A 21,373-nucleotide genomic window follows, 5' to 3' on the forward strand; every position below is an offset into this window, starting at 1 on the left:
TTGTTAAAAAAAAAACAAAAAACAAAACTCCCAACTATACCAAATACTTTATAATGCCCAGGTATTACTTTATAAGGTCAGGGATAGTATCTAAACTTGGGGTCAATATAGTCACTAAATTAAAAAACTGCAAAACAAATGTTTACTTGTCTTTCAATTATCATCTAAGAGTAAAGGGCCTGTTAATTAAAACTGGTTAAAGGCAAGCCCAACATTAAATTAATGCTTCAAATGCAAGAAGTGTTCTGAGAATCTTGTACTTGGTCTACCGCAGTTCACAATTTTGCTTCAATGTGTTTCTAGAGGTGGTCGTTCCACACCCTGAAATAATTTAATGATAGTGTTAAGTTTTAAGCAGTCTCTACCTAAGTCTATTTCAAACTTGCTTGACATTAATATGAACATGTTATATTCATGAACATGAATGTTCATATTAATGTCAAGCAAGTTTGAAATAGACTTAGGTAGAGACTGCTTAAAACTTAGAAAAGCATTGGGCGGCGCCTGTGGCTCAGTGAGTAGAGCACCGGCCCCATATGCCGAGGGTGGCGGGTTCAAACACAGCCCCAGCCAAATTGCAACAAAAAAATAGCCGGGCGTTGTGGCAGGCGCCTGTAGTCCCAGCTGCTCAGGAGGCTGAGGCAAGAGAATCGCGTAAGCCCAAGAGTTAGAGGTTGCTGTGAGCTGTGTGATGCCACGGCACTCTACCTGAGGGTGGTATGTGAGACTCTGTCTCTACAAAAAAAAAAAAAAAAAACTTAGAAAAGCATCAACACAGGCAGAGACTCTGTCAAGTGCAAAAAACAACAGCCTGTGAAAACAAATGCAAAAACCCTCAGAGCAATGCCAGGCATTTTACAGGTGCCTTTTTTTTTTTTTTTTTTGCAGTTTTTGGCTGGGGCTGGGTTTGAACCCGCCCCCTCCAGCATATGTGGCAGTGCCCTACTCCTTTGAGCCACAGGCTCTGCCCTACAGGTTTTTTTAAAATACTACTTCTTATAGGCGGTATGTGTTCTAAGAAGTTTTAAAAAGATCAGTCTTCCAACTCTAACTCAATGCAAGTGGGGATACTAGATAGACTTAAAAAGTCTACTTTTCCACTTCTATTTTTCATAAGTAGATATAAATGTATCTACTTATGAAAGTAAAGTTCGTATCATAGTAGATATAAACTTATTTCATAAGTTGATATGTCACATAATGTAGAAAAAAACTGCAGCGCCAATCCAGTTTTTCTGATCACACAAAAACTTAAGGCAAGATGTTCATTTATTCCACTTAATGGGTGAAACCATATTCGTGATAAAAGCAAAATGAATTGGCAATAAAGGAGCCCCTCTTCTAAGCAATCCTCTGGCTTTAATCGTCTATTGGGCCCTTGTTTTTCATATACAATCAGCGCTGCTCTAGCAAACATTGCATTGTGTTGTGTTGTTAAAAAGAGGAAGCAAATGTTAAGTGCCTGTACGCTGCAGCGATATGCTGATAGCATGTGACACTAGATAAGTTGTTATTTTTGGTCCCTGAAGGATCTTACGATGCAAAGCTAGCGCATATCATTACTCCCCGTGTTTATGCAGTTAATCTGAAGAGTCTCAGCACATTGAACAAATTAAACAGGAAACCTGCAAAATATTATCAAGTAACAGTGAGCATTCAGCTGCGATCCCAGGGAAGGTTTCCCGGCATAATAGCTTTAAAAGGCCATCTCGCATATGTGCAAATCCCACAGTGAAAACGGGTGACTGACAATTATGTCAGTTAATGAAAGCCACATGAATACCATTAATCAGTCCACTATGAAGGATGTCCTTTCGTTAGTATCGTGCTAGAGGTAGACAAATTACTGCATAGTCTCCAGAATTTCTTCCCCGATCATCTTTCTCCTTCACTGCTCTATCTCACAAAGATGATTATGGTTCTGTACAGAACAGATAAAGTTTATACTCTGCCATCTGGTCTTTGGAGCTGCACTCAAAATTGGTCTTATCAGATTGAATGTGTAAACAGAGCTTCTGGCACAAGGGTATTTCAGAATACACATAGGCTTTACTCCCCTGCTCTGATGCAGTGGCGATGCTGAGTTTTATTAAGAGTCACCCAACAAGGTCACTGCTGGCACATGTGGTAACACCATGCTCCACCTGCCTCGTGCTCCAGTTGAATCAGGTTTAAGACAGAAAATTCCTGATTCTCCTTAACTGAGCTGAAAAGGGACCGTCATTGGTCAGGAAGGACATTGTGAGAACAGGCAAGTCATGTAAATGTCTTCATTTGAAAGAAAAGTCACTGTGGAATTCAGTGACTCTTCAATATTTTGTTATAAAATATTCTCAAACTGATTCTTTGTATCACTGGCAGCAAAATGAATCTAACCAGGAAATACACTGAGACCATGCTTCAAAGTAGGGTTCAGAGAACTGGGCATTGCAAATAGCATTTTAGCACTTCCAAATCCAGCTGAGGTGTGTACGCAGCAGTGAGCTGTCTCAGTCAGTGTGAGGCAGCAAGTACCATACAGAACGGCGAAAAAAACATAAGCTTCTTCTCTAAGACCTGGAACAAGACAAGCATGCCCACTTTTACCACTGTTAGTCAACGTAGCGCTGGAATTTCTAGCTGTAGCAATCAGAACTAGACAATAAACCGAAGCCTTGGCTATTCTCTGTATTTTATAGTTGAAATGTGCTAAAGATTTAATTTATGGATAAATCCATAGTGCCTGTATTTTCCTGATGAAACCTGGGACATTTTACTACACAGATGATTTCTGCACTTGTTCCAAATGCAAAACACAGTCTGGAAGAGAAGAAGACAGGAGAAACTGCTGTATTTTCTGAGCTACCCTGATGATTTATGGGGAAATAAAATAAGACAGAATACTTGCGAATGGCATTATAAAAAAAAAAAGAAATTCTTTTGAACTGTGTGGTTGTCTATCCGTCATATGCCAAATGCCACCAGGGTGAACAGTGCTGTGTCTCACCCCCGTGTTCACTGAAATGTGATAACCCCACGTGAGGACACAGCAACAAAAGTGTCTTATCAGATTAATGTTGTTCTTTGAAGGTGTAAAGGCATACACCCTGACAATGAACGCTGGAGTAACTCATAGTCCAGTGACCAGTGGCTGGGAGGCAAGTGTTCGACAAGCCTGCCTAATTAATGCTGTCACCACAACTGTCCCCAATTACAAGAACATCTCACTCTCAGACATAAAAAAATGTCCAGCAAACTTCATTTAAGGACATCAACTCATGGGGTTAACATGGATCCAGTATAATTTTACTTAAATGATGTATAGAGATTTCATCATCATTTGGCAAAAGCTTATAAATTTGATCTTTTCTGTTGTCATAAAGCAATTTTTTGTTAAGTGGTGCAAATATATTCCCACATTCATCTCCAACACAACATTTAAAGAAACTGAGAAATATCTAGTTACTGAAAATTTGAATATGTTTCCTTATTTTCTTTTTCTTTTTTTTTGCAGTTTTTGGCCAGGGCTGGGTCTGAACTCGCCACCTTCAGCATATGGGGTGGGCGCCCTACTCCCTTGAGCCACAGGCGCTGCCCCTACTTATTTTCTTAATTTGATATGTTTTTTTTCTGTTCTGATTTGTTTATTGCTTAAGTAAATCTACTCCATCAACACGACTTTGATGTGTTAATGTTTGTCTTCATACTTTATTTACAGAAGGGGGTTCCCCATGTTGCCCTGGCTTGTCTTGAACTCCTGGGCTCAAATGATCCTCCTACCTCAGCCTCCAGAGTAGCTGGGATTATATTTGTCTTTATAACCATTTTTTCCTTTGTTCAAATAGAATTACATTTAATTAACTGATGTCACTAAAATTATCTCTTTCATTTGGAAGAAGAAATTGGTCCAGGTAAGATGAGTTAGCACTTGATTACAATTACTTTTAAATAATGACAAAGAACTTCTAAGCAAGGCAAATAATGAACATGAAGTCCCTGAATGGTCTCCAAAGATTAGTTTCCCATGATCTACTTTTCACATAGCTATTTAAGACTTACTCCTTCTGTGAAGAAAAAATTTCAGAAGCAGCAATGCACTAATTTTGAAACAAATGTATCTTTTCAGGACCTCTAAAACGGTTTCTTTTCTTTTTTCCTTTTTTTTTCTTTTTTTTTTTTTTTGAGACAGGGTCTTGCTCTCTCAGCCAGAGTACTGTGGCATTACCCTAGCTCATAGCAACTTCATACTCTTGGGTTCAAAGTGAGCCTCCTAACTCTGCCTCCTGAATAGCTGGGACTACAGGTGCCCGCCACAACTCCTAGATATTTTTTTCTATTTTTAGTAGAGATGGAGTCTCACCTTGCTCAGGTTGGTCTTAAACTCCTGAGCTCAAGCAATCCTCCCACCTCCCAGAGTCCTAAGATCACAGGCGTGAGCCATCCCACCCAGCCCAAAATCTGTTTAGTAGGCAGGTCTGTTTTTTAAGTCATCCTGGTTCTCTGATTATCTTTTTTTCCACAATAACTTATTAAATGGGACGACACTAAAATGCGCGTGCCAGGATTAAAAAGACCCTTCATTGCTCCCTGAGGGTAACCGGATGAAAGTTAAATTTCTCTCTGCTCTGTTCACTACAGTTTTAAGTACCCAATGTTGTATCTCTTCCTAAGCAGGGTCCAAGTTTGACTTTCCAAGGACCTGTAAAAAGCCGTGTGGCTCTTTGCATTACTAAGCAGGTCCACTTCAACCGCAAAGGAGGGACCAGGGAAGGCACATTCTTATGATTCCCAGTGCTGTGGACTTGCTGAAGAGGTAGAAATAACCAGAGTCAAATTGAACAGATCATTAGATAGTAAGAAAATCTGTGCTACATTATGGATCATGCCACACAATCAAATTCTGGTTACTACAAGGTGGCTGTGCTCTCCCACACATTTCTCGCAGGTCAAATCCCATGATTAGAGCCACAGTCATTTGGTTTCAGACAACACACACACACATGCACAAAATCACAGTAAGAAAAGAGTTAGAATTTGTAGTTGCCCCATTTTACATTAAGTAATTCATTGGAGACTCTTTTAAAATCAAAAGCCAACTGCTTCCTGTATATTCTGAGGTAATCCACTGGCTTCTCGGTTGCAATAATATTAGCAGTTTCTTAATACAAATGTTCACAAAGATTACAGGAAAGAAGCCAAAATGAAGCTTAGTTATTAGCAAGTCCACGTGTGGCTTTTATGCCTCCTTAAGGACACCACACTCCATTAGAAAAATCTTCTTGTTGTGTTTGTTTTTATGTAGAAAGGAGGTTAATTAAATTCTTTGTTAATAGCTTATAGTCCGTGAATTTAAATTACTGAACAGTCCACATTCGGCACTCCTGCTTCAAGCTTGAGAGTCTCTCTTAACTGTAAGAAGGGAGAGTCAGGAACCCTGGGTTAAGTACTTTCTAGCATGTGAGACTAAACAGTCACAAAATTACCCCGAACCTCAAATAGTCTTGTGGATAAAAAGAGAAAGAGCCCCTGATTTGCCTGTTTTAATACAGTTACGAAACGCTACTAAAAAAAGAATACAATCACTTTGCATACTAAAAAAAATCATTGTTATTAATGCTGATTTAGCTGCCATTATTTATAAATATCTGAAAAAGCCAAAAAAAGATTAGATAAATCCAGATGGCACAAAATTAACATAATGAACACTTGAAAAACTGCATTTACCTTTGTGACAAAAGAAGAAAAAAGGAGTAGCCAGAAACTATAAAGAGTGTCAAAAAATGTTCAAAAGGAAGAGCAGCCATTAGAATAGAGCAGACCAAATCAACATCACAGAACTGTAAAGACTGGCTCAAGGAAGGCCAAGAAGTATCGAGATGGGTCCTTAAAGTCAGGAAAACTTACACAGAGCCAAAGTATTCTCTGAGAAGCACAAAATACCACAATTTGCAGAAAACCCTTGAAGCATGAAGCAAGTAGTTTTAGAATAAAAAAAAGGAAGTGAAGTTTTACACAATGAAAAGTATAATTTGGAAAATGCTGATTTGGGGAGGCTGTACAGGAAAATGACTCAGGAAACAGTGTATAGCAGAAAAACACAGGCTGCAGGGTTCAGCAGGCCCAGGTACCAATTCCAGCTCCCCCCCCCCCCGAAAGCTACATGGCTTAACCAAATCCTTTACCTAAGTCAGTGGTTCTCAACCTTCCTAATGCCGCAACCCTTTAATACAGTTCCTCATGTTGTTGTGACCCCCCAACCACAAAATTATTTTCATTGCTACTTCATAACTGTAATTTTGCTACTGTTATGAATCGTAATGTAAATATCTGATATGCAGGATTTATGTTCATTGTTACAAAGGGGTCTTGACCCACAGGTTGAGAACTGCTGATCTAAGGTGAACATCATTCTTATTTGGAAGGTGGGTTTGCTGCACACAGGACAGAGTGAGAGAATAAAGGGACTGTAATCAAATATTCTGAACAGGATGCCATTAAGCACACAATAAACACTACATCAATTATACTTTACTTCTTGTAACATCAGATTCATAAGGAATTAAACCCAAGGATAGAACTGATATGTTACTGAAGGACGCTAAAATATAGAGAACTCATGGTTAGTTTATTTAAAGCTGCCCTGAAACAATACAACTTTCATCACAACTCTGGGCTCACCCAGCGCTGTTTTTTTTTAATTTTTTTTTTTGAGACAGAGTCTCACTCTGTTGCCCTGATAGAGTGTGATGGCGTCACAGCTCACAGCCATCTCAAACTGTTGGGCGTAAGTGATTCTCTGGCCTCAGCCTCCCAAGTAGCTGGGACAAAGGCGCCCACCACTAGCGTCCAGCTACTTTTTGGTTGTAGTTGTCATTATTGTTTAGCAGGCTTGGGCTGGATTCAAACCCACCAGCTCCAGTGCATGTGAGCTACAGGCTCTGAGCCAGTTGGTATTTCTTATGCTACTGCTATTTAGTCTACTGTTCCTAAAACCTATTCATATGCTATCTCATTTCAGCACTAAAAGGTATATTTAAGAGGGAAAACCCAATCAGTAAGGTCTACAGTTCAGCTAACACACATAGTATTATATCAGTACTAATTTCTTAGTTTTGATCAATATAACAAGGTTAAGGAAACTGGATAAAAAGTATTTGGGAACTGTCTTGTCTTTGCAACCTCTCCATAAATCTAGAAGTATTTCTCTCCCAGCTGGAGTGCAATGATAAGATCATAGCTCACTGCAACCACAAACTTCTAAGCCAGTGGTTCTCAACCTTCCTAATGCCACAACCCTTTAATACCATTCCTGTGGGTCATGACCCGCAGGTTGAGAACCGCTGTCCTAAGCTCAAGTGATCCTTCTGCCTAGGCCTCCCAAGTCACTGGGACTACAAGTGCATACCACCACAGTCAGCTAATCTTTTTTTTTCTGCAGGAATGGGGTCTCACTATTTTGCCCAGGCATGTCTGGAACTCCTGGCCTCAAGCAATCCTCCAGGTCCAGCCTCCCAAAGTGCTAGGATTACAGGCAGGAGCTATCCCTCTTCCCATAAACCCATTATTATTCCATTTAATGCAATGCATTTTATCTCGATAAATGTTTGTTTTCACTCAGCAGACAGAAGGTTCCTGGAAGTCAAGGACTTTTTCTTTTAAAAAGAGCATCTTTTATCCTAGTAATTAGCACAGTGCTTAGTAATGCTTGCTGAATGGAAAAATGAATAAACAAAGTCAAGCAGCAATTCAAATCCTCCACATCAAGTGAGCCACTAGTTTCTCCCTAATGCACAGGATTTACATCAAAACACACTGAATTTATCAGGGTTGTCATTACCTTTATGACTCATAAAACAGACATTAGCCTACTGTCTGGTCAATGTGTAGCCAAACATTAGAATATTTTATATGAACTTATAAAACCTTCTGTGGCATCCAACTGGTATCCAGATCCTGCTTCATTCAGATAGATAACTGGCTTCATTCTCTTAGATATTTCTCTACCACCATTCATTCAACAGAGAGTACTGTGCACCAGTTATATGGCTACCACTGTCCTAAGCACTGGACATATGGACACAAATAAGACAGCCAAGATCTCCATTCTCCTAGATCTCACACCCTGGTTAGGGAAGAGAGGTGGAGAACCTACAAGCCCATTCAACTATAATGACTTGTGAAAGAAATCCTTCACCTTTACGATCAGAGCGCTAAAATAGTTGCTGTAGCTGCTTTCTTTCCACTTAACGATGCAACACAACTTTCTTTTCTACTCAAATTGAGACTTTGAGAATTAATCATTATATCTATACACAACCAACTAATATCAGTCAGGGGAACACTGCTCAATTGATATTGTTATTTTGAAAACTTTTATTTCTAGAAATGAGTTATTTTCCTTAGTGAAAACAATTATTTATCAGTTAAGAGTGCTCTGAATAAATTATATTCTCAATACTGCATTGTGCTATATTAAAATTTTACCACTTTAGGGGTAAATAGAAGTATACGGGTTAAAACCCTGAGTCAGACAAACTCAGGTTCAAATCCCACTCTGCCGTGATACTACTTGTTTGACCTTGGGTGAATTATTAAAATTCTCTACATTTTCAGAAATGTAAAATGTAATAGAACCTACCTCAAAGGGCTGTTAAAAGGATTAGCAATTAAAGCGTTTGGCAGTGAGTGCGTGGCACATGTTGGTAGCTATTCTTATATAATGCCATTTAAGTCCTTGGGAAATTTCAGCAGTTTTTTTTTTTGTAGAGACAGAGTCTCACTGTACCGCCCTCGGGTAGAGTGCCGTGGCGTCACACGGCTCACAGCAACCTCTACTCTTTGGGCTTACGTGATTCTCTTGCCTCAGCCTCCGCAGCAGCTGGGACTACAGGCGCCCGCCACAACGCCCGGCTATTTTTTTTTTGTTGCAGTTTGGCCGGGGCTGGGTTTGAACCCACCACCCTCGGCATATGGGGCCGGCGCCCTACTCACTGAGCCACAGGCGCCGCCCAATTTCAGCAGTTTTTTAAGCTTTCTAAATTAATGTAAAGTTGTTAAGTAACTGCCCACTTAGAGGTGAGACCAATGAAAAGACATTCTTTCCTATGGTGGGCAATTAATGGCCCCCAAAGATCCTACACCCTAATGCCTAGAACCTGTGAATGAATTCTTTACACACATGTGTAAGGTTTACAGGTGCAATGAAGGTTAAGGACCTGGAGATGGAGAGATTATGCTGTACAGTAAAAGTCCCTCAGTAATCGCGGGAGCTTGGTTTCAGGACCCCTGTGGATACCAAACAAGGAAGCTCAAGTCCATTACAGACATTGGAGGCTGGGAGGGGAGAGCTATATTAACCAGATGCATACAATCCAATCATATGAATTTACAAATACACATCATCTTTGCTTGGTGCAAAGAATCACCAGAGATGTTACATTGTTGGCTTTGAAGCTAGAGAAAAAGAGGCCTTGACCCAAGGGATTTGGGCAGCCTCTAGACTGGTGTTTTCCAACCTTTTTCATCTCACAGCACACTGGAATCTATAGTTAAACTTCCTCTGCACACTTAAATTATGTTGATCAAAAAAAAAAAAGAATATACTTACTGTGCTTTGAACTTCTTTTGAAAATAATTTAATATGATCTTAAACAATTTCTGTGGCACACCTAAGATCCTTCCATGGCACACCTGTTGAAAATCACTGCTCTAGAAGCTAAAAAGGCAAGAAAATGGATTCTCCCTGAGAGTCTCTGCAGCCCTGTCATACCTGGATTTTAGCCCAGTGACACTCCTCTGGAAATTCTAACACATACAACTAGAAGATAATAAGTGTGTGTTGCTGTAAGGCTCTTACTTTGTGGTTATTTGTTACAGAAGCAACAGAATACTAATACAAGTGCCATATAGAAATCAAGTGTGTTAATTATCAAATATCAGCAGCTATGAAACTCTTAAAAAATATACATAGCACCTTAGTACATAAAAATAGATAAACCAAAGTGAGGTAGAATCACTAGCTAGCATCACTTCATCTCCAAACTCTCTTATTCAAAGCCCAAGAAAGATCCTAAAGGGATCACTGAAGTCGAGGAACAGAAATTGAAAACCACTAGGAGTTCAAGACCCCCAACCAGTTCTGACCAGACAACCATTCTCTGCCTCTGGTCTTAGTTTCTCACCTACGGAATGAAAAGTCAAATCATCTCTCAGTGCTGTGAAGCTCCACAGTCTAACCTTCTCTTTTTTTGTACACTGTATTTTAGGAATATGTAAGCAGAGAGTCACTAGCTTGATTTGTAGATTTAAACATGATTTATGAGTATTAGTATCCCAGTGGCAATAGCATATAAAAAAAAGGAAAGGGCTTCTCCAAATTTTTCCGAGGTTTTCAAAAGGTTTGGCTTTCAAGAACCCAAACATAAATATTGGTAGCTTACATAACAAAGCAAAATAAATTATTTTTCTAATGACTATGAGTTAGATAGCAGTATTTTTCCTGGTTGTTATAAAATCCCATCATTTAGGAATTTTAATAAAAAAATTTAAATAAAATCCTTACAAGATGTCTTTACAGATTAACATTACATTCACTTCTGGGTTGAAGTCTAACAAAATCTCTCACTTGGGAATTACATATCATAGTTCGGTAACAGATTTTCTGTTTAAACTTTATTTCTAACGGAAGCTATTTCTTGCTTAACATTGGTGTATCTCAAATATCTTACATAACACAAAGGAAAACTGTGATCAGATCCACAAGTGTGCAGCAAACCTGTCCAACAATGATCTATTTGCAAAGTGGGAAATCACCCTGAAGTAAGTTAAAAGCTACAGAAACGTGATGTTTAAGAACCTAGACCAAACCCAGCTTACATACAGGTCATGAAGGTCATTTCTAAACAATTATATTGTTGGCACCCTGAAGAAAATCCATCAGCAATGCAGGAGACCTCTTTGATTTAACCATCAGAAAATAACTTACAAGAAGTCAAATCTAAGAATGCTATTACTATAGTCACAAAAACAAAGGGGGAAGTGAAATGCCTGTGTTAACATAATACAAGAGCTCCTAAGTAGGGGCATGATAACAGCACATCAAGGATTTGAAGCAATAAGGGGCAAGCTCTTCTAATTAAAGATCGAGCCTTAGTGATCAATGAAAAGGATCTTCAAGAGCTGATAATTCTACAGACAAGCCTTCCTTCCTGGTTCCAAGAACCACTCCAAGAAAACTACCTTTTCCCTTCTGTGAAGCTACCTGGAGAAGCCGATGGTATAGAAGAAGTTGCAAAGATATTTTTCCCCATTTTTATAAGAAGTGCTACAATGACAGCATGCACCAGTTTAAAAGAAAAGACGGATAAAGAAGTTAAAGTGATGTCCCCTGTAAGAAGGTATCCTCAAGGGCAAAGGTCTACAAGAAAAGCCACAGTCTCAAGGTTTCAGGATACCAAGATCCACCTAAGTTGCTGAGAGCAAATGTCATCAGACACGGAACCGTGCGGCAGCTTGCTTTGGGATCATCGTTATTCTTCTTGGGGGTCTAGTTCCAGTTCCGTAAGTCTCAGCTCTCTTCACTTAGCCCTGCTTTCCCCAGGAGCCCCCTTGTTTTTAGCCTGTGACTTTGCAAAATGAGTTTTGCAAACCTGGAGTTACAGTAGGAATGTCTGTGGCAGGACAGGGACCGGTCAACGGCTTGGCAAACCCCTTTCCAGGTCAGAAGTCTCATTCTCAAATCTTTTTTCTGTACATATTATATCTGTCAACTGGGCAAGTTTACTAAAATGAATATGAAATAATTACCGATTCCATGGAAAGACTCCGATTTGGTAGTTCAGAGAAAAGCCTGAGAATCTGCTCTTTTAAATGGCCTCACAGATAATTCTGATACAGATAGTTGGTTTGAGAGCAACATGGTCAAAAATATTACGCTGTGCTGGGAGCTGTTCTCGGCAATGGCAGCTCGCTACAGAGTGAACGCCCATCCCAGGAAGTCTTCCCAGTAAAAATGGGGGGAGGGGGTGTTTGAATGCTTACAATTTATTGTCCTGGGTAAATTAAAGAGAATGAATAATTAATTTCTCTTCTGAAGAAATTCAGAATCTTGTAGAAAGAAACAGATGTAAATCCTTAATCCTATGGGCAGGATGTAATTGGTGTAATATGCACAGTTACCTACAAAGCTCAAATTGTGATTCCTCATAATCCAAGTAATAGCAGAGAGTCAGTTTTTTTGAGGGGGGGGGAAGGGAGAAAATGAGGGAAAGAGAATTAAATATTGCAAAAAGTTTTCCTAAGCTGGACACCTGCACCCATTTTTATGCATTATGAGAGGTAGACCATTCTCTAAGGACAGAGAGTAATTTCATAATATTTAAACAATTGATTTAAAACACACTATATTATTTGAACATTTTTAAGAGAGTAGATTTTAGGAGTTCTCACTACAAAAAAATGATAAGAATGTAAAGTGCTACATGTGTTAAATAGCTTGATGTACCCATTGCACAAGGTATGTTTCGAAACATCATCTTGTACACGATATATATATATACACGACTTTATTTGCCCACTAAGAAATAAAGTAAAAATAAATTAAAAAAAAGTACATCGTATTAATTAGGAAGACACTTATTTTGGAGGTTCATATGGTGGTTGCCAAAAATTACTTTTCCCTTAATCTTTTAAGCTGTGTAAGATATGGAAACAAACAGCTTTAAATTTGTACCTTCTTATGAAACTATTTATCCAAGTCCTCAGATTTAAATGGCTAGATTTGAAAACTGATAGTTAAGAACTACATAAGGAGTTCATTCCTGTACCGAGTTTAACCCTTATTAGGATACTAAAGCCCTAACCTTGGGGTCGCCAATCTTCAAAGAATACCTCTAAATTTTCTTTCTTTGTGCTTCTTTCCTAGGCAACCATGAACCATAATGCCCATGTAGAAACTGGTATCTGCAGTACAGATCTCTCCTTTGAGATACAGACCTTTGAAAATGTTGCTTATCTCAAAAAGCACAAACACCCATTCTAGCTGAACAAACCTAAAATACTTTCTCACTGACTCCAGCCCACTATGAAGTTCAGTTAGTTTTACCGCTCCCCGCTCCCCCATCCCATCCCTGACCCTTCCAGGAAGGGAGCTTCTATGATATTAGGCAAGAAGGAGAGCCAATGAGCCAGGAACTAGTCACCTTAAAGCAACCACAAAGAGGAGAAAAAAGAAGCAGGCCAACCACAAAGGCAATTGACATGAAGTAAGCTGAAACGTGCATCCTAGGAAAAGGGGAAGTAGCCAGAAAAGAATCAGGCATCACGAAGGCTGGCAATGCCCGTCGTGGGTGTCCGAGCCAGAGAGAAATGTCCACCCCGCATGGACAATAAGACCAAGATCAACCATGAAACCCGGGAAGGTTCAGAAGCTGGACACGGAAGGGGGGTTCTTCCCAGGGAGCAAGGAAGGAGATTTCTAATCTGCTGTTCAGCTTCATTGTATGCTTTTGTTTAGACCTGTTTAGGGTTGACTTCTGTTCCTAAGCCCCCTGGTTTTCCCCGATTGTACAGAACTCCATGCCTTTCAGGTAGAAGCATGATTAATCCTCTCGCAATGTGGCATTCTGAACAGGATTCATAAGTTCAGCAATTCTGTGTACAAACGTAGGAGAGGCTGACGGCAAACCTGTACCATAAACTGTATGCAATAAGGATTACACAGTGATCTGATCAACAACTGAATTTGGGATTTCTTACACCTATCCATTTGGGCGAGTTTGTCAAAGGCCTTTTTAAGGCCTGATGAAAATCCAGATTCCTAGTGAAAAGGTAAAACTGTCTATAGAACATAAGCAATGCTAGGTAAAGGAAAGTAAATACTGCTGTAGCAAATGGTGAGGATATTGGTAGGTATGATACCAACTCTTCAGGGAATATTATGCAACAAAGGGCAGCAAAATATGGCCTGTAAGCCAAATCTTGTCCACCAGTTGTTTTTGTAAATAAAGTTTTATTAGAGCACAGTCACACTCATTTGCTCACCAATTACTTATGGCTGCTTATGTACTATAGCTGTAGAGTTAGCTCTTTGCAGAAATATTTGCAGATCCTTGTTACAGAGCATCAGTAAGTCATCACAGAACATCTATAGGATTTCATCTAGCAACTAGAACTGGCTGGTTTCATAAAGACAGTGCAACAGGAATAATCCATCTGGATTATCCTGCACTGAGGTTCAGGAATGAACTGCGTATGCAGGGTGGAATATTCAAAATGTTACCCATGAATGTCAGATAACTAGGTCTCCACAGATAAGCAAAGGTAATCACTTCTCAACCTTCTGGCTTACATCAAACACCGTAGTATCTGGTCTTATCAGTTTAACAGATAAACAGAGAGACCTATGAGATGGGTAAATAAATGTTGGCATTACCTGGTTTAGGCGAGAAATCCTTTGCCGGTAGGTGTAGGATATTCAAAAGGATGGTGGGGAGTCTTCTCAACGTTAGACTATATTACAAATTTGTTAATATTTTATTTGATATATGTATTTAAACCTGATGGGCAAACAATTCCTATGTGAGGAAAATTAACAGAGAGAGAAAAAGAGGCTTACAAGATGTAAAATGAGAGATACCATCAAGCTTGGAATCTGAACAAATGCATCTACCCAACAGGGGAAAATGCTATTGTTACTGGATTAGCAATTTATAAAATCTTCTATACTGTTTAAATTTGAGAGGTAATGGCATTATGCCCCTAACAGGTGTCAACAATTTTCAACTACTGTATAATAAAGGTGGCTGGGATAAGATATAAATGTAAATTGTAGAAAAATGCTGGGATCAGACCTGCCACAATGAATTCTAGAAGGAAATTATTCTAGAAGGAATGGAATCTTGGTTTAATAAATCAGATCTGTACAGTAACAATTTAAGAAGACCCTTTAAGGACTTAATTCCGTACCTAGCTTAGGCTGCAAGGATGACATTTTACACAGCATGCTCCTGTGGGGGTTCTGACATCATTTACCTCGTTTACAAAACCATGCTGAGTTTTTGTGAGGGAATCAGAAGGGAAAAGATACCTACATAAAAAGTGAAGAAGTTGAGGAAGACAAATTTTAGAGAGACTTGGGGAGCGTGCCACGTATGTTGTAAGTATTTCTAAAATGTGTGGCAACTGTTTCTTTGAAAACAGGAAGTGAGAACGTAAATGTGGATAGGAGAGAAATACTTGGAGTCAGAAGGCAGATGCCAGGCAGATTTCAAAACGCAGGCAATTTAACAATCTTGAAAGACAGCAGATTATGGGTGGTGCCTGTGGCTCAAGGAGTAGGGTGCTGGTCCCATATGCTGGAGGTGGTGGGTTCAAATCCAGCCCCGGCCAAAAAAAAAAAAAGAAAATGAAAGACAGCAGATTAAAATGAACGTAAGCAGGAAAAGGTAAGTAAGGAAATGTGTATAAAAATTAGATAAAATATGCCTAAAAATCAGACTGTGGAGGGCATGAATTCCAGCTAAGTATCTATTTTTACGGCCATGTGTATTTGTGCACATGCATGGTCAGTGTATATAGGTAATTATTTACTGAGGTGACTTACTGTGGAATTTTCTTCTACCTATTTCTTTTGCATTAACTCGGAGAATTTTGCTTCAGGTACTTGAACTGGAAGTTACTTGATTCACTTCCGTTGGTAGTAAGGGAGAAAGGTGAAGTCAGAGATTTTCTTTTTCTTTTCCTTTTCCTTTTCTTTTTCTTTTCTTTTCTTTTTTTTTTGAGACAGAGTCTACCTAGACAGCACCCTACCTAGACAGACACTCTACCTAGACCTCACCCTAGGTAGAGTGCTGTGGCATCACTGCTCAGAGCAACCACCAACTCTTGGGCTTAAGTGGTTCTCTTGCCTCAGCCTCCCAGTAGCTGGGACTATAAGGGCCCGCCACAACACCTGGCTATTTTTTGGTTGCAGTTATTTTTAGCTGTTGCTTAGCAGGCCTGGGCCGGGTTTGAACCTACCATCCTCAGTGTATGTGGCTGACACTGTAACCATTGTGCTACAGGCGCCAAGCCGTGAAGCCAGAATTTTGAAGTAGAATGAAAAATAATGGCAAGAGGGATGCAGGTGTTTGCAATAAAGCATGGAGCACAATATGAGCAAAAGGAAACCCATGTCTTTAAGGAACTGGCTGTGTTGGTTCATCTGGGGCTTGTATGCGAAGGCTCAGCTGAGAAGGTTGGGAGAAACCTGGCCCCAGCAAGTGCAAGTCAAACCTTCCCCCACAACCCTGAAGCTGGGCCGGCAGGCCCACTCGTCCTCCCCGGAAAATCTATCGGCTGGCATTAGGTATTTGAATACAGGGCCAGCCCTTAGCTGAGGGTGGTGTTGAAAAGTATCCAGTGTACTCAGCCCTACTATGAAACTAATTTATGGCTTTCATATGAAACTATAACCCAGTTATAACCTAAGAATATGGGGATGTGGGGATGGGGGAAGGGAGGGGAGGGGGGGAGGATGGGAGGAGGGAGGGTGATTGGTGGGATTACACCTGCAGTGCATCTTACAAGGGTGTAATATGAAACTTAGTAAATGTAGAATATAAATGTCTTAACACAATAACTAAGAAAATGCCAGGAAGGCTATGTTAACCAGTGTGATGAAAATGTGTCAAACTGTTTATAAAACCAGTGTATGGTGCCCCATGATCGCATTAAGTACACAGCTATGATTTAATAATAATAATAAAAAGAAAATCTCCTTGTATGGACATTTTTACAACAGAGCAAATCAATTTACAAGCATCCCAATGTACAAAGGAACGTAGAGCCTGGAACATGTCTAGTGAGTAAGGAACGCTGCAGAGTAATTAACAGCACTCACGATTACTAGTTTCAAGTGTAGATGTCAAGCCCTTGCTGTATCTTTAATTAGGAGCACTTTCTTTATGGTTTTATTTTACTGTCTATAAAAATGTTTACAAATCAATCCTCCTAACGTACCTTTCCCACCACAGGCTCTCCTAGTGCCTAAGACGCGCTCCTGTGAGCACCTACGTAACACCGCCACGTATTCCCACGTAAACTAGACTCTCTTCCCACACAGTAAGGATTAAGGAAAGCACTTTCAGGGACTTGGTTCTTTCAGGGTGTGATAAACGCAATGCACACTCATCATTCACCTACACTCCTGTCTGTTACCAATACCCTACAATCCAAATTCATATTAGCATAATTACCTTATCATTGATTACCTGAAAGATCCACAGTCATTAATAATTCAGTTATGTATGTGACACTTTATCTTAAAGAAAGGTTTCTTTTAAAACCAGGGTTGATACCCAGGGCTTTCTAAAGAATTCTTAAGTTAACCAGGAAATTTAGTTAGGAATGATGTCACATTCAAAAATATTCAAGATGAGATTTATTCATCTCAGCAAGCTTACTAACAAACAGCGGAGCCAAACACTTACTTAGAAAGACCATGCAAGTCTTTTTCTGAGGAACTGAATGAGGTTCCATTGGTAGGTAATGCAAAAGAAATGTACAGACAAGGGCTTTCCTTCCTGAAAAGAGGCTTATTTAAGAGTCCTTCTTAGCATAATTAGAATATAAAGTCTTTATGTGTAACAGTCATATCTATTCTATTCATGGCTTGTCTCCTGAACCCAGCACGATGCAAGGAACCTGTGAGGTCCTTAATAATTACGTGCTGAATAAATGAAAGCACAGGTCTCCTGGAGACTTCTACAAGCCTGTCTTCCTGATAAGTTAGGGAAGAAATCTTAAGAAAATGACTCAAGAATGACTCTTCTCAAAATGTAGAAAACAGTCAATGAGAAAAGAAATGCACTAATGCTTCCCCGGCAATGATGATCGTCTTCGTATGACTTTTATGATATGTATCAAACATGGTAAGTCTTCTCTATAATTTTTGTTCTTTTAAGGGGAAAATAGGCAGAAAGTAAAACAACTAACAGTACAGATTTCTGCTGAGGCAATCTGAACCTGGATATATTTATTATTCTTTTTTTTTTTTTTTTTTTTTTGTAGAGACAGAGTTTCACTCTATGGCCCTCGGTAGAGTGCCGTGGCCTCACACAGCTCACAGCAACCTCCAACTCCTGGGCCTAAGCGATTCTCTTGCCTCAGCCTCCGGAGTAGCTGGGACTACAGGCGCCCGCCACAACGCCCGGCCATTTTTTGGTTGCAGTTTGGCCGGGGCCGGGCTTGAACCCCCCACCCTCGGCATATGGGGCCGGCGCCCTACCAACTGAGCCACAGGCGCCGCCCCTATATTTATTATTCTTTGAGCTCCATCATCGTAAAGCAAACCATGAACAATGAACATATATTCATGTGCCCAGCACACACACTTCAAGATCATCTGTGCCACTCTTGGCCCTTAAATAAATTTATAGTTCATATTTATACTTTCACGGGGCACTCTGAAAGGCTTTTCCCCCATTGTCAAGGATCTTCCTCTCCCCTGCTGTGTCACATGGCTTTTGGATGGATTAGTAGGTATTTATTTATCATCTTTCTTTTTACTTCCTTGTGCTAACAAGACATTGCCAGCAAGGGAAAATTTGTTTTGACACATTTACAAAAATGTAGACACTATTTTCCAAGATCTCTTTTGACTTTTTCAGCAGGCAAACCATTGTATTAAACAGGATTTCCTACACCAGTGATTTTCAACCAGTGTGCCATGGAAATTTTTAAAGATCATTAATTAAATTATTTTTAAAAGAAGTTCAAAGCACAGTAAGCGTATTCTTTTTTGTTTTTACTCTTTTTGGTCAACATAATTTAAGTGTGCAGAGGAAGTTTAACTATAGGTTCAAGTGTGCCATGAGATTAAAAAATAAGTTGAAAAACACTGTCTTACAAGCTGGTACCATGCTTCTCTACAAGCTCACTCTATAGCTCTGAGGTGAGGCTAGGGCAGGTGCCAGGCCAGCAAGACTCTAGCTTGTCTCAATGTTCTCAGCCCAGCAACCACATTTGAGAACCACAGTGCTTGATCCATCCAGAGAAATTAGAACAACACGGATAGCATAGACTAGATGGCAGCCTGTGCAAAACAGATATTAGAAATAGCTTAAGATTTAACAAAATAATCGCAGACAATCATAATTTCCTGAAACTACAAAAGCTGAGGATTGAGGTAGATACCTAAAGACATAGAAGCCACTCCTTTGAAACTTGGAACAAACAGCTGAATCAAAAATTTTATTTGAAATCTATTTCCTTACTGGGAGAACTCCTGCATTTTGCAGAGTGAGAGAAACTTTCTAGCTGGCCTTTACCCAGGTCTGGCTGTGAGTATCCATGGAATTTGAGTAAGTTAGAACTGGCAAAAGAGAGGATTACATAAATAGTCGTCCAGGTTAACGTCTAGGGAAGTGGCCTTTGGTTCCATAAAATAAACCATGACATAGATATTTTCATTCTTTGAACATTTCCAGGGAACCTTCAGCATGCTGAGACTGAGGATCCTGAAACAGCTTCTTATCAGGGGAGGGATAGGGGCACAGACTGTCTTAAAAATCTGCATCCAAACAGAGAGGACGCTATGGTGGAAACAGAGATGTAACTGAGCAAAAGATCTGGAGAGGCTCCTTAGAGAGAGTTTTAAGGAAAAGTAAGATCTAGCGAGGTGGAGGATGGAAGCGATGAAGCCACCCTGCTGGGAGGACAGAGAGCTCCACTTGGCCGAAGCACCGTGGGCAGCTGCAGAGAGGCAGGAACAAGGTCCCCCCACCCCCAACCCCCGTGAAGGGCCCCGCAGCGCCCACATCCTCATGGGTGTGGAATTCACTCTGCAGGCAGGGGGCACTAAGAACACACTGGAAAAGGTCATGGTCCAACTCAAATGTTAGAAAGTAACTTTCTCCGCTGTATGGAGACGGAACTAGGAGTGCGGGTGGGAGTGCAGGGAAGAGCTGGAAGAAATCAGACCCATCAGTCAAACTAAGAGCTAAAGCAGAGGTGGTGAGGGTGGAAAGCAGGGTCTCTTTGCCGGGAAGTTCAGGGCTATTGTGGACAAATCCTGGCCCAGGGATGTCCAGCATTTGGGGCTTTCCCAAGGAAGCCATATTGGAAGAAGAGGAGTTGTCTAGGGCCACACATTAAATACACAAACACTAACCAAAACTGATGAGCAAAAGGAAAGGTCTATGTATAATTTTCATGATAGACGCTAACATGGATAAACGAAAAGTCTTTACATAATCTGTATGTGGCCTGTGGCTGCAGGTTGGACACCCCTGTCAGTCCTGGTCTAGACAACCAGGCATGGGAGTGCAGCAGGAGGAAGAGCTGGACCTCACTTCCCTTAACATCTCTACCTGTATTCACTTTGTCTGTTCAGTGTGACAATCCAGTGCTACGTCTGACATTTCTCAGTTATGCATATGGTGGTTAATACATATCACATATATGTATGTAATATCTAGTTACATAGAAGGCACAGTTCTAGATAAGCCTAGCTGTGTACAACAGACTTTCCAGATGCACACGTCCAATTTCACCTTTGCGAGTGGTCATAGTCTTTTCAGAGAGAAACTCATCAGAAAAAAATCCTCTGGAAGATTACAAGCTGCCCCAATAAGGCATTCTGCAGAGATGACAACTTGATTTTGGTTTTGGACAGACAAGAAGACATCCGAAGAAAAGAATGAAAAAGATATAGATGGCACAGTTATGAGGCTTCAGCAAGCTCCCCCAAAATGCAACAATTACAAGCCAAGATAACGCAGTGATTTTCCACTGCTGTGACATGAGAGGATTTTAGGTGTGCCATGAAAATTTTAAAGAACATTAATTAGATGACTTTCTAAAGAAGTTCAAAGCACAGTAAGTATACTCTTTTTTTTTTTTTTTATCAACATAATTTAAGTGTGCCATGGAAGTTTAAATATGGGTTCAAGTGTGCCGTGAGTCAAAAAAGGTTGAGAAACACTGATAGGACTTTTCCAGCAGAAATAAGGTAAAGAATGTTTTGTTAACTACAGTAGAACCTCCATAGCTGACCACCTTCCTACACTGACCACCTCCTCAAGTTGACTTAAATTTTATAGAACAGACATGTACCACATGTACATATCAAAGGTCCTTCTGTTGACCACCTCCATATGTTGACCAGTTTGTTACAGAACCTGTCACTTACACAGGTTCTAATGACTTCTTCTTACATTCATACCAGGTTCATAACTAGACTGAACTTTAACCAACTTTGCTAGGCATCTATGTTAAAAAGAAAAATGAGTTAATCCTAGAAAGTTCTACAACACTGGATTAAGATAGAACAAGCAGAAGCTATAAAAAAAAAAAATAGTGTCTTAAATAGCAAGAGAAGGCCCTTCACTGTTTTTGACCCTGACTTACTAAGTTC

The 21,373-nt window shown here is 40.0% G+C and overlaps 1 protein-coding gene across 3 annotated transcripts in view; it reads right to left on the bottom strand.

Moving 5' to 3' along the window:
* The window catches only part of NRG1 (neuregulin 1), a 1,208,564-nt gene that overhangs the window by 183,641 nt on the left and 1,003,550 nt on the right, over positions 1-21,373 (bottom strand). The window lies entirely within an intron of this gene.

This window comes from Nycticebus coucang, chromosome 24, assembly GCF_027406575.1.
Source record: "Nycticebus coucang isolate mNycCou1 chromosome 24, mNycCou1.pri, whole genome shotgun sequence".
NCBI lineage: Eukaryota > Metazoa > Chordata > Mammalia > Primates > Lorisidae > Nycticebus > Nycticebus coucang.